Source organism: Triticum aestivum, chromosome 6A (assembly GCF_018294505.1).
Source record: "Triticum aestivum cultivar Chinese Spring chromosome 6A, IWGSC CS RefSeq v2.1, whole genome shotgun sequence".
Classification (NCBI taxonomy): domain Eukaryota; kingdom Viridiplantae; phylum Streptophyta; class Magnoliopsida; order Poales; family Poaceae; genus Triticum; species Triticum aestivum.
This window is the reverse complement of record NC_057809.1, coordinates 355,229,077-355,243,173: the sequence shown is the minus strand read 5'-3', so window position 1 is coordinate 355,243,173 and position 14,097 is coordinate 355,229,077.

Below are 14,097 nucleotides of genomic sequence, written 5' to 3'. Positions count from 1 at the left end.
GGCAGCAGTTAATGTTCTTTCGAACTTCTCATGCCACTCCTTAGGAGCTTGTTTAAGGCCATATAAAGACTTTAATAACTTGCACACCTTTCCTTCCTGAACAGGTACTACAAAACCATCTGGCTGATCCATGTAAATTTCCTCCTTCAACTCTCCATTGAGGAAAGCTGTCTTAACGTCCATTTGATGAACGAGAAGACCATGTGAGGCAGCCAGTGATAGTAGCACCCGAATTGTGGTCAGTCTAGCCACGGGTGAGTAAGTGTCAAAGAAGTCTTCACCTTCTTTCTGGGTATAACCCTTGGCCACAAGCCGTGCCTTGTACTTTTCAATCGTACCATCAGGTCTAAGCTTCTTCTTGAACACCCACTTACATCCTACAGGTTTGCACCCATAAGGACGGTCAGTGATCTCCCAGGTACCGTTAGCTAAGATGGAATCCATCTCGCTACGTACAGCTTCCTTCCAGTAGTCAGCATCAGGAGATGCATAGGCTTCTGAAATAGTCCTGGGTGTGTCATCCACGAGGTACACAATGAAATCATCACCAAAGGACTTTGCAGTCCTCTGTCTCTTACTCCTCACAGGAGTTCCATTGTCACCCTCAACAGGATTCTCAACGTGTTCCATCGCAATGGTGGGTTCAGGAATTACAGTGAATTCCTCACTAGATGGAGTAGGTATCTCCTGATTTGATGAACTCGACATATCCTTCATAGGAAATATGTCCTCAAAGAAAGTTGCATCATTCGACTCCATAATCGTACCAACATGCATGTCGGATACCTCAGATTTTATTATCAAAAATCTATAGCCGATGCTATGAAAAGCATAGCCCAGAAGAACACAATCCACGGTTTTTGGTCCAAGCTTGCGCTTCTTGGGAATTGGTATATTGACTTTCGCCAAACAACCCCAAGTACGTAGGTAAGAGAGTTTCGATCTTTTCCTTTCCCATTCCTCAAACGGAGTCATGGTCTTATGCTTTGTGGGAACTCGGTTTAGGACATGACACGCAGTCATTAGCGCCTCCCCCCACCATTCCTTGGAAAGACCCGATGTGTCTAACATGGTGTTAACCATATCAGTTAGAGTTCGATTCTTTCTTTTGGCTACCCCATTTGACTGGGGTGAGTAGGGAGGCGTCCTCTCATGGATTATACCATGTTCCGCACAAAACAGATCAAATTCATTGGAAAAATACTCTCCACCACGATCAGACCTAAGCCGTTTAATTTTTCGATCAAGTTGGTTCTCTATCTCAGCTTTATAGTTTTTGAAGAAAGTTAAAGCCTCATCTTTTGATTTCAGGAGATACACATAACAATATCTAGTGGAATCATCAATCAACGTCATGAAGTATCTCTTTCCACCTTTTGTCAACACGCCATTCATCTCACAAAGATCAGAATGTATAAGCTCTAGTGGCGCCAAGTCTCTTGCCTCTGTAGTCTTATGGGACTTGCGAGGTTTCTTAGCTTGCACACATACTTGGCACTTAGAGCCTTTGACAGTAGAGATTTTCGGAATTAAATTCATATTGGCTAGCCGCGTCATGCAACCAAAGTTAATGTGACAAAGTCGTGAATGCCAAATATCAGACTCATTGTTGTGGCAAACATTATTAATAACTTTAGTGCAAATATCTGACAAAGACAGGCGGAACAAGCCTCCGCTCTCATAGCCTTTTCCAACAAATTGTCCATACTTAGAAATTACAACTTTATTGGATTCGAAAACCAACTTAAAACCATCTCGACATAAACGGGAACCGCTAACGAGATTTTTATTTATGGAAGACACATGATGAACGTTCTTCAGACGCACAGTCTTCCCCGAAGTAAACTTCAGATCGACCGTACCAACACCTCGAACGATGGCATGTGACCCGTTCCCCATCAGCACGGGTGAAGTCCCTGTTGCCTGGTAAGAAGAAAACATGGAGGCGTCAGCACAAACATGTACATTGGCACCGGTGTCAATTAACCAATCAGGGGATTGAAATACTGAAAGGATGGTAGAAAAATACCGTACCCTGATTCCTTCATATCAATATCACCGATGACAACATTAGCGGACTTGCCGCTCTTCTCATGTTCGCACTCCTCAAAGCGGTTAGGACACTTCAGAGCCCAGTGATTAGGATCACCACAGACATGGCAAAGTCCCTTCCCCTTCTTATGAGAATTCTTCTTGAAGTTGGTAGAATGTGATGGCTTGTTCTTTGTATCAAACTTGCCTTTTCCCTGAGTTTTGTTCTTATTGTTTTTGAACTTGTTGGGCTGGGAGTTCTTCTTCTGTACCATGTGGGCACTAGAACCTCCCTCAGCAACTCGAGCACGTGTGTCCTTTGCTCTCGCCTTCTCTTCAACATCAAGAGTACCAATGAGATCCGCAACGGAAAACTCCTGTCTCTTGTGTTTCAGGGAAGTAGCAAAATTGTTCCACGAAGGTGGAAGTTTGGCAATGATGCCTCCGGCAACAAATTTGTCCGGCAACACACACTTGAAGTACTCAAGTTCTTTTGCGAGCGACTGTATCTCATGAGCCTGCTGTACAATAGGGCGCTTATCAGTCATCTTGTAGTCATAGAATTGCTCCATGAGGTACAACTCGCTGCCGGCGTCCGAGGCACCAAACTTGGCCTCGAGTGCAGCCCACATGTCCTTGCCGTTGTCAAACGACATATACGAATCCACAATAGAGTCATCAAGAACACTCAGAAGAGCGCCTTTAAAGAGGGTATCGATCTTCTCAAAAGCTTCCAGTTGTGCTGGATTAAGATTGCCCTCAGGCTTGCCCTTGGTGGCGTCATAGCAGCCCATGGTCTGAAACCAGTAGACTGCTCTCGTGCGCCACCTCTTATATTGCTCCCCCTTAAAGGCAGGCGGCTTCAGATGCGCAGCAAAACCACTCAGAATAAATTGCCTATGATCAGGTTTTTGGATTGTTGGAAATATGAGCAAGTTACTATGAGATTTAATCCGAATAATTAGAAGATAAATCATGATTACAGTAGCAGAGATTAAACTAATCATGCGAACTAGCATAGCAGATGAATAGATCACATCTAGGGCACATACTAGAAACATGAATTCTACCACGATCTCGAATAGGAAGGATGGAATCACATACGGTGCAGCGGGAGCAGCACCACCGGCATTGACGTTGTCGCCCATGTCGTCGAGGATGAGGTTGCTGAGGTCGGGGAAGAAGTCATCGTTCGCGAAGTCGTCGCTGTCAGCAGTCGCGCGAGTGCGCTCCCCAAAAACCTGATCGCCCCTCTCCCATATAGGATCACGAGAGGCGGGGTTCCGGAGGCCTGCTGTCCCTTCTCCCGGTGCACGCCGAAAGGAGGGATGGAGAAGACTTGCTTGGCGGCGCAATGATCTGGAACGGTGGTGAGAAACCATACGAAGCAGCGGCGGCTAGGGTAGACGTCTGCCTGACTATATAGTGCGGGCCGGGTAGGTCGTAGGAGTAAACCCCACGTCCGAGTCATCACGATCCAAAAGAATCAGAAACGGTTCAGCAATTAATGCGTCCGTTAGTTATTAATTAATGACTCATTAATTTTTCCCGAGCAGCAAAAATATAGATAACGTGCATAGCTCTATCCTCGGCTCGGCTCAATCCCGCAACCCGCGGCGCATCGTGACGAGGCGTGGCGTGGCGAGGCGAGCGAGGAGGAGGAGCGCGTGTGTAGGTCTCCTCTTCTCATGCTCATACAAGTGGTAGAAGAGCTCACCTTATAAAGAGGTGCAACTCTCTCTCAACTTCCGGGGTGAGACTAAACTTTAGCCTCACTCACTCCACTCACATGTGTGCATGAATGGGCCAAGAGAATTTCAGAATTTTAGTTGGGCTTTGGGGCAAAGGCCTACTGGCAAAATTCCAACAGGAGGTGGACCAGAGCCACGGCAACGACGACGGACGTCGATGATGTACGCGATGCAGATGGGCTCGATGGCGAGCGTACAACGCCTCCTAGCTCGAGCCCGTCGGCGAGGGTGCAGGGCGGGATGTGGCGGAGCGGATGTGCACGGTCCTAGGGCATGGGGTGCTCGATGCGGGCGAGGAATAGGAAGGCCATGGACACGGTGGTTCTGCCGAGCGCGAGGAAGATCAAGGCGGCGCAAGGAGGGAGAGAACGAGGTTAGGGTTCAGAGGGGGGTCGTTGGGGTCGTCTTGTAGGTAGTAGGGGGCACGGATGATCGACGCGTGGCCATGGCCGGCCATGGATGGCCGCCACGGTCACTTCCTGCCTATTGTAGCGGGAGGTTAGGGACGACTAGGTGGGCTGGCCCCATTTTTCACTTAAGACCCAGTTGTACACTAGGCACTGCTAGTTTTCCTTTTCTTGTGTCTCAAGAAGTTTTCTTTTCTTTTGTTTGTTTTAGTTCTTAGCTCTTGTTTTGCATTTAGTTGACCCACAAAAACATTTTTTGTAAAATGTGAAACACCTCATATAAATACTAGACAAAATTCTTCGATGGCACAAAGAGTTTCGGCTCAAATTGAAACCATTTGAATTTAACCTTATATTTAAATGAGCTAAAAGGCGTTATTTGGTACTGTTTTGGATATTTTAGGGGCATTTAAATATTTTGAAAAATGTTAATTCTTACATGAAAATTAGCTAGTGAATTATTGCAACTCGACGAACATTTTTACTTGACAGTTTGAAGGAATAATAATTTGACTTGTTTTTGGAATTTGAATTTGACCCCGGTTTTATCAAGTGGCAAAACAACTTAGTAAAACATGATGACATGGCACATTAGGATGAGGTTACTGTATCATGACACTAGGGTGTTACAAGGAAGAAGAAGGGGATCTGGTGGTGGTGGTGGTGGTGGACTAGTGGTGGACAAAGCTACATGTAGAGTGCAAGTTGCTGGGTGGGTGATTGCAACAGGTGCAAGTACATGCTTGCTTTTGAGTTCAGTTGTGTTGAGAAAGGGGGCCTGGTGTGATGCCCGGATAATTAAGCTACAATGAACCTCCTCTAATGATACCACATCACTAGATTACTGTTGTCAATCCGGCGCTAGTTCAAAGCGATTCAAATTCAAATTTGAGTTAATGGAAAACATCAAAAGTTTTCAAACATTAAAACTAAAATGTTTGGTTGCGGCAAATAATCCATACATTAATTTGGTGAAGAAATGACACTTTTATAAAATATTTAAATACCATAAGATGAATAAAAGCAGTAGCAAAAACAATATGTAAATGCTATTAAATAATAAACAAAATTTAAACTAGTTTATTTCGCCACTAAACTTTTTACAACTCTATTTTTGGTGTGGGATTTAGCTTATTACAAAACAATAACTGTTAAAGAAATAAAATGAAACAAAAATACTACTAAGACAAAACAAAAGAAAAGAGGAAAAGGACCCCCGCCCCCTCACTAGGCTTCGGCCCAGCAGGCCACAGGCCGCCTGGCCGGTCCAACTGGCCACCCCCTCACTCCCTACCCCCCCCCCCACCGTGGGAACCCTAGCCCACTAACACCCCCACTCCCACTGCACAATCCCCTCGATCCACCACCTCTCCCTCGCCTCCCCTCGATCCAGATCGGGCACGACATCGCCGCCCACCACCGAACCCCAACGCCGCACGGCGTTGCGCCGCCGTCGTTGGCGCCCGCCTCCTCAACCCTCCCCCCGACTGGCCTCTTGGCGCCTCTGCTTCCTCCCGACGCCAACAATCGCCATGGTTGCCCCGATGTCGCCGCCTTCGCCTCACCGCTCGACCCCGGACAAACCACCGACGCCGCAGCTGGATCGCCCCTCGCCGGACCTCCCCACCGGACTACTCGTCCTCGACTCTCCTCCGCCGGACCCCCATGAGCCTCGCCGCCCCTGTTCCTCGCCGCCGCCCGTGAGGACCCCTCCTCTCCCCCTTCCCTCTGACTCCCACACGCACCATGCCCGCGCTGACCATCGTCGCGGCAGTCACCGCGCCAGCCCCCCCCCCGCGTCCCTAGAGCCCCGCGGTCGCCACACATGGCCTCACCCTCCCCTGCTTGGCATCGCCGCCTACTGCTGCTGCTTCTCCCCCGCGCTGCTCTGTGTCGTGTGTCGCGCCCACTGGCCGCTCCCGGCCTACAGCTCCCCAGCGCCAGCGCGCCGCCATTGACCCGTGCACGCCCACCGCCGCTGCTCCCCGCCGGACCCCCGCCTCCGCCCGCCCCGCCCGACTGCGTTTCCTGCCCCGCGCCGCCCCTGTCCGCCGCGCACACGCTCGTCGCCGTCTCCGCCTGCCGCGGCCGGTAGGAGGGCTTCGCCGTGGTCACGGCCAACCCGCGCTCGGCGCCCCAGCCTTGCTGCCGGCCCTCCCGCCCGCGCTCGGGTCCAGGCGACCCGGCGCCCGCGCCCGTAACCCCTGCCAGCGCCCGCTAAGGCCCTGGGCCATTGACACGTGGGGCCCGCCCCTGTTAAAGAATGAAAACAAAAAAGAGGATTAAAGAAATATAATTAATTAATTAATTAAACCTGTTTAATTAACCTAATTAGCTAATTAACTTAACTAATCTGTTAACTAGACTAATTAACTTGGTTAATTACCTAAGAGTCAATGACACGTGGACCCAGTGCACTATTTAGATAGATAAGGTTAGTTTAATCTATCAGCCACTAACATGTGGGTCCCGTTGACCCCTTTGACCAGTCAACGGTCCCAGTTGACTGCTGATTGGGCGGTCAACTGGACCCCACCTGTCAACCTAAGAGGTGAACTTCTGGGTACACTCTCTCTGTACCCGTAGCATTTTACCCATTTTATTAAAACTTTGAAAAATCATATAAAATAAACTTTAGCTTAGATGAAAAAACTTTGTACATGAAAGTTGCTCGGAACGACGAGACGAATCCGGATACGCAGCCCGTTCGTCCACCATGCATCCCTAGCATAGCGAACACGCAACTTCCCCCCTCTGGTTCATCTGTCCAGAAACGCGAAACACCGAGGATACTTTCCCGGATGTTTCCCCCCTTCACCGGTATCACCTCATACCGCGTTAGGGCACCCCTAGCACCCCTACTTGTCATGTCATGCATCACTATGCATCTGTTTGCATTATATTCATTATTTCTTCCCCCTCTTCTCTCGCTAGACACCGAGACCGACGCTGCTGCTACCTAGTATGACTACGGTGTTGACGACCCCTCTCTCTTGCCAGAGCAACCAGGCAAGCCCCCCTGATCACCAGATATCGCCTACTCTTCTCTATACTGCTTGCATTAGAGTAGTGTAGCATGTTACTGCTTTCCGTTAATCCTATCTTGTTGCATAGCCTGTCATTGTTGCTATAGTTGTTGATACCTTACCTGCAATCCTAAATGCTTAGTATAGGATGCTAGATTATCATCAGTTGTCCTACACTCTTATCGGTCTGCCATGCTATACTATCGGGCCGTGATCACTCGGGTGTTGATCACGGGTTTATAATATATATACATGCTTTGCGTATTGTGACTAAAGTCGGGTCGGCTGGTTGAGTACCCGCAGGTGATTCCGGTGTGGGGGCTGAAAGGACAGGTGGTTCCATCCCGGTAGTGGTGGGCCTGGGTTCCCGACGGCCCCCGACTGTTACTTTGTGGCGGAGCGACAGGGCAGGTTGAGACCGCCTAAGAGACAGGTGGGCCTGGCCCTGGTCGGCGTTCGTAGTTACTTCAAAATAACACGCTTAACGAGATCTTGGTATTTGATCTAAGTCTGGCTACTGGCCTATACGCACTAACCAACTACGCGGGAACAGTTATGGGCACTCGACGTCGTGGTATCAGCCGAAGCCTTCGTGACGTCAGCGACTGAGCGGCGCGCGTCAGGTTGGACTGGAATGCCTGCTCTTGTATAAGGGAGGCTAGGTCTGCTCACCGGCCGCGTACGCAACGTGCAGGTGTGCAATGGGCGATGGGCCCAGACCCCTGCACCATAGGATTTAGACTGGCGTGCTGACCTCTCTGTTGTGCCTAGGTAGGGCTGTGACGTGTTGATCTTCTGAGGCCAGGCATGACTCCGACAAGTGTGTCCGGACAAAGGGGATCGAGCGTGTTGGGAAATGTGGTGCACCCCTGCAGGGAAGTTAATCTATTCGAATAGCCGTGATCTTCGGTAACAGGGCGACTTGGAGTTGTACCTTGACCTTATGACAACTAGAACCGTATACTTAATAAAACACACCCTTCCAAGTGCTAGATACAACCGGTGATCGCTCTCTAACAGGGCGACGAGGGGAGGATCATCGGTTAGGATTATGCTATGCGATGTTACTTGGTGAACTTACCATCTACTCTCTTATTCTACTGCAAGATGGAGGTTACCAGAAGCGTAGTTTTCGATACGACTAGCTATCCCCCTATTATTCCGGCATTCTGCAGTTCAATCCACATATGTTACCCCCTTTTCCATTTGATACCAATGCATACATATGTAGTGTAGCTACTTGCTTGCAAGTACTTTGGATGAGTACTCACGGTTGCTTTGCTCCCCCTTTTCCCCTTTCCTATACCCGATTGTTGCGTCCAAACGTTGGAGTCCAGGAGCCTGGCGCCACTGTCGATGACGACTACTACTACTCGGGAGGTGCCTACTACTACGTGCAGCCCGCTGACGACGACCAGGAGTAGTTTAGGAGGATCCCAGGCAGGAGGCCTACGCCTCTTTCGATTTGTATCCCAGTTTGTGCTAGCCTTCTTAAGGCAAACTTGTTTAACTTATGTCTGTACTCAGATATTGTTGCTTCCGCTGACTCGTCTATGATCGAGCTCTTGTATTCGAGCCCTCGAGGCCCCTGGCTTGTAATATGATGCTTGTATGACTTATTTTATTTGTAGAGTTGTGTTGTGATATCTTCCCGTGAGTCCCTGATCTTGATCGTACACGTTTGCATGTATGATTAGTGTACGATTGAATCGCGGACGTCACAAGTTGGTATCAGAGCCGACTGCCTGTAGGAATCCCTTCCACACTCCTTGGCCGAAGTCGAGTCTAGACATTACAAAACTTTTTGCTAACATGGTCGTGTGCCTTACGGGCCCACGTCGCCATCTGGGTGGTTTTAGGATCTTTTATTCCTCATCTATACTCTGGGATTCTGATCTCTCTTCTCTTCGGGTTAAATTATTTTACTAATTATAACTCTAGGTTCTCGTTATCACTTCCTGTCGGAGAGCTCCTTCATTCCAAATGATCGACTGCTTCACCATAAGGTTCTGAAGATGCTATTCAATGTTTCTCCGAGACCCTTGTGCCCATTGCTTTTGAAATTCCCTTCCATTGATAAACCCTTATGGATAATCACGTACACTTTCCATTTATAATAATTCCCCGATGATCTTGTTATTACAAGATACCCCGAAATTCTCTCCGTTGTTCCGAAAATCCTTTGAGCTTACCGCCTTGCGGTTCTTACCACATGAATACCCCTATGGATAATTCCTCGCACTTATCGAGTATCCGTTCATCCCCAGTTATTCGTATGCTTCATAAGATACTCTAAAATACTATCCGACCTTCTGAGGATCCTCTTCAAACTATTCCTCTGCAAGTACTTGTATGCTTACATTATGGATGCTCCCATATGACTATCAATATTCATTGGATCTTTTGACACCGTCATTTTGATCCTATTGATTCAACATGTGTGCGAATGCACACAATCATCAATTGACCCTTCTAAATTATCTTCCTAGCTCAGATGTCATTTTGAACATGAGCTGGTTATCGACCAATCAAATTGACGTCGATTGTACCCCTAATGTCTATTCAACTTATCCATTCGCACACATGTTTTACATGACCATTGGCTTCTGATCCCTTGATTTGTAAATGATAACTCCTTTGTTATCTAAGCATCGAATTATTCAGATATCCTATAATCTGATGCATTTGCATTCTTTCCTCCTCTTATTGAGTACTGATACTCACATCAGCTCCATTGTGGACCGCCAGGCCCATTGTTGGGTTATCATCCGTTAGTATCCTTCATAGTGGAAATTCTTGTGAGTTATTCCCATGATACATAATGTCTTTGACAATCATGTATCTTCTGCTTTGTCAACCATGCTCTACTTACGAGCTTGAGTTATTTGCTCCTGAAGTTTGTGGTATATGTTCCTAAGATGCCCCTATGGGTTGAACCTATACCTTCTCTAAAACTGTGCGAACCCAAAAGATTTCACGAGTCATACTTATCTGGTATTGCACCAGGTAAAAACTTTCAACAAGTAATGTCATTTTTGAAATACGAGAGGTGAATGAAAGGTTATCTGTTGAACAAGTGGGAGTCGGCCTTGAACCCTGTGTTCATGCCCATGGACACGATGTAGATCTTATCATTAAAGCTTCTGTTAAATTAATTATTCCCTCAGTATAAGTTCATCTTATATCTGGGATCTGGCCTTTTGCAATCATGGTTCCGACGATGTTCTCCTTTAAATACCATTTCCTATGCAAGCTTAAGCACTTGTCTTCTGCATAGCAATACCCCAGCCCAACCTCTTCTTTGATTTGTTGTCTAGTATTACCCCCTGGTATCTCGAGATTATTATGGAACTGCATAACCTCTTATGAGTTCTTCATCAAGTACTACATCCTCACTGATCCCAATTTTCACGGGCTCCGAGATTTTAAACATTCAAGAACACCGATAACTGAACCGAGCCCGCATTACGGTTCAACAACTCTAAGTAATATTTTTTACTTATGAGTTTGTACCCGATCATGTCATTCCTAGCCTGCTTGGCTATATCTTTATCGTGATGATTTTAACTGTACTACTTGGTCCTCCTTTCCGGAGCACAATTTTTCAAGATGAGCTAACCTTACGTCGATCTCCCTCCTCATATAATTTCACCATAAAAACAGTAAGCTTGATTTCGAGTTTGTATCGTATCCGTGGCTCCAATAATCTTTTGTTGCATCAGTCCTTTTGCTTGATGCAGTCACTATTCAATTGCTTCTTTGTGGATCCTCTCGACAACAAATTGTCGTGATCATCATCAACATTTTGACTCCTTCCAGGACATCAATTGAATTCATGATGAGAAATACCATCCTTGCCCTCAATGATTTGTGTTATCATCGACCACTTTATTGCCTTCTGTTCAACACAAACTAGTTCGTGTTTCGTGTTATACCTTGAGATCCTTGTTATCCAGCATTTGTTCCTTACCTTGGAGTATTACCATCTTTTATGTCAAGAATGTCATGAGAATTTCACCACCTCTTAAGAATTCTTGATATAGGTGATACTTATTGCCATATCCATTCATTCCTTGGTCCCTGTGATGTTTGTAACCGGAAAACCGACAATTGAACTATGATGTGCGACTTCAAAACTTCTAGCAACCCTATTGCTTTGGAGTTAATGGTCAACAGTTCATTCTTAGACTATTATTTATTGAATCACCATACTAGCATTGATCATGCTACCTAGACCCATATCTCGCATACCCCTTTCAACCAATGTTTAATTGTGTATGTTTTCCTCGAGCATACATCAATATAACATTTGATCTGACAAATGTTTTCTCCTTGCTCTCATAATTGTGGGAATCCATCTTATTGGAAACCTCGATGAATTGTCGCTGAGTCCATCAGCCACCTTTTCATCCTCTCATTGGTTTTAATGATGAACTCTTATTTTAGAACTTGCTTCCATAGTTCATTACCCGAGAATCTTGCAATGTCATATCATCAAATTGAGTTGCGCCTTTTTCTTCTCAGGCATCTTGAGTCTAAGATATCCTGACGCCAATCGGATCTGAACCTCAGTCAGGTATGATGGTTGGAATATATTTCTAAGAGTTATAACATTAGTCTTTTATTTGATCTGGTAAGATGATGTCATGCCTAGCACACCTGGCCGTAGGACCTATTATAATAGTTCCCTTTTTAGCAAGGTTAGCGATTCTTCCATGAGAAAATTGTAAGACTTATTCTATAAGTTGTTCCTGGTGGATCCTTTGTGTATCCAAATTCTGACCCTTACTTGATGACCATGTCAATGCTATCTCGAAGCATGTCTGTGGTACTCTGATCATCGATAAGAACATTTGAAATAAAATGCTAAATTGTCTTTATCAATTATTCAAACACCATTGTTTGCGTAATGTCATGAACTTCCTCTCCCCTTACCTAAATGATTTTCTACTTCTATCCTGGCATGGATATCATGCCCTACTTGTCCTTGGGAAGGATACCCTTGAAATATGTGTTTAAACACATTTTCCTTTCCATTGTTCTGTTTAATCTGATAATCATATTTTCCTTCCCATTGTTTGGTTTAACCTTTCTTGTGATCTATATGATCTAAGCAGTAATATTCTCCGGCTTATGTAAACACCTCGATGTACAATTCTGTCAGTCAGACCCTGTTACTATTGTTGATGACATTCCGGTAATCACCGATGGACGAGAACTTTGCCTATTGGTCCGCCTTGTTCAACGAGCAGGAAAATGGTTCTCTTCGTCCCTCGCCCTTGGTACCGACATTTTTGCCGACATAACTGATAGGCTACACTCTGACATGTCTTGCTATCATGACCGTGCAAGATGTCAACGCCCTTCCTACTTTTAACCACATGGTGGGCCCATAACCCACAATTCCACAGGATCGAATCCTGACTCTCCTGTACACGCCCTGTTTCCATATTTATTCCTCGCGCGTGGCCTCGTATGTAATTCACGAGCCACCTTCCCAGTGAACTATTCTGGTATCAGACGCAATACTTATTCTTGTTGCTTTGTACCCCTTTCACACCTAGTGTCAGACATCGAACGACTGTCTATCCGTTTGAAACTTCTTATTGGTATCATATTACTTTTCTCTCGACGTGTTTTACTCGTCCAACTCGAGAAATACTCATGTGTTCATTCGTGGGTTAACCCCCGATGATTACCCTTGTTGACAAGCTGCCCCTTTTCCTATTCATAAGTACGATGGAGATTCCGAAGAAATGATGATGACTTCATCATGATGACCCGAAGCAGAGAAATGAAGACATCCACGTAAGGGGTCAACTTCTTTGAGGAGAGCAACTAAGACCGAGAACACTCGCTAAAATTTCGTAACCAACACCTCCCCCCCCCTTAAGCCTCTTAAATCTCGGGACGAGATTTCTTGTAGTGGAGGAGAATTGTGACGCCCGGATAATTAGGCTACAGTGAACCTTTGCTAATGATGCCACATCACTAGATTACTGTTGTTAATCCGGCGCTAGTTCAAAGCGATTCAAATTCAAATTTGAGTTAATGGCAAACATCAAAAGTTTTCAAACATTAAAACTAAAATGTTCGGTTGCGGCAAATAATCCATACATTAATTTGGTGGAGAAACGACACTTTTATAAAATATTTAAATACCATAAGATGAATAAAATAGTAGCAAAAACAATTATGTAAATGCTATTAAATAATAAACAAAATTTAAACTAGTTTATTTCGCCACTAAACTTCTTACAACTCTAATTTTGGTGTGGGCTTTAACTTATTACAAAACAATAACTATTAAAGAAATAAAATAAAACAAAAATAATACTAAGACAAAACAAAAGAAAAGAGGAACCCCCTCACTGGGCTTCAGCCCAGTAGGCCACAGGTCGCCTGGCCGGCCCAACTGGCCGCCCCCCTCACTTCTTAAAACCCCCCACCGTGGGAACCCTAGCTCACTAACACCCCCACTCCCCCTGCACGATCCCCTCGATCCCCCACCTCTCCCTCGCCCCCCCCCCCCCGATCCAGATCGGGCACGGCATCGCCGCCCACCGCCAAACCCCGACACTGCACGGCTTTGCGCCGCCGTTGTCTGCGCCCGCCTCCTCAACCCTTCCCTCCCCCCCCCCCGACCGGCCTCCTGGCGCCTCCACTTCCTCCCGAGGCCAACAATCGCCATGGTTGCCCCGACGTCGCCGCCTTCGCCTCACCGCTCGACCCCGAACGAAGCGCCGATGCCGCAGCCGAATCGCCCCTCGTCGGACCTCCCCGCCGGACTGCTCGTCCTCGACTCTCCTCCGCTGGACCCCCACGAGCCTCGCCGTCCCCGTTCCTCGACGCCGCCCGTGAGGACCCCTCCTCTCCCCCTTC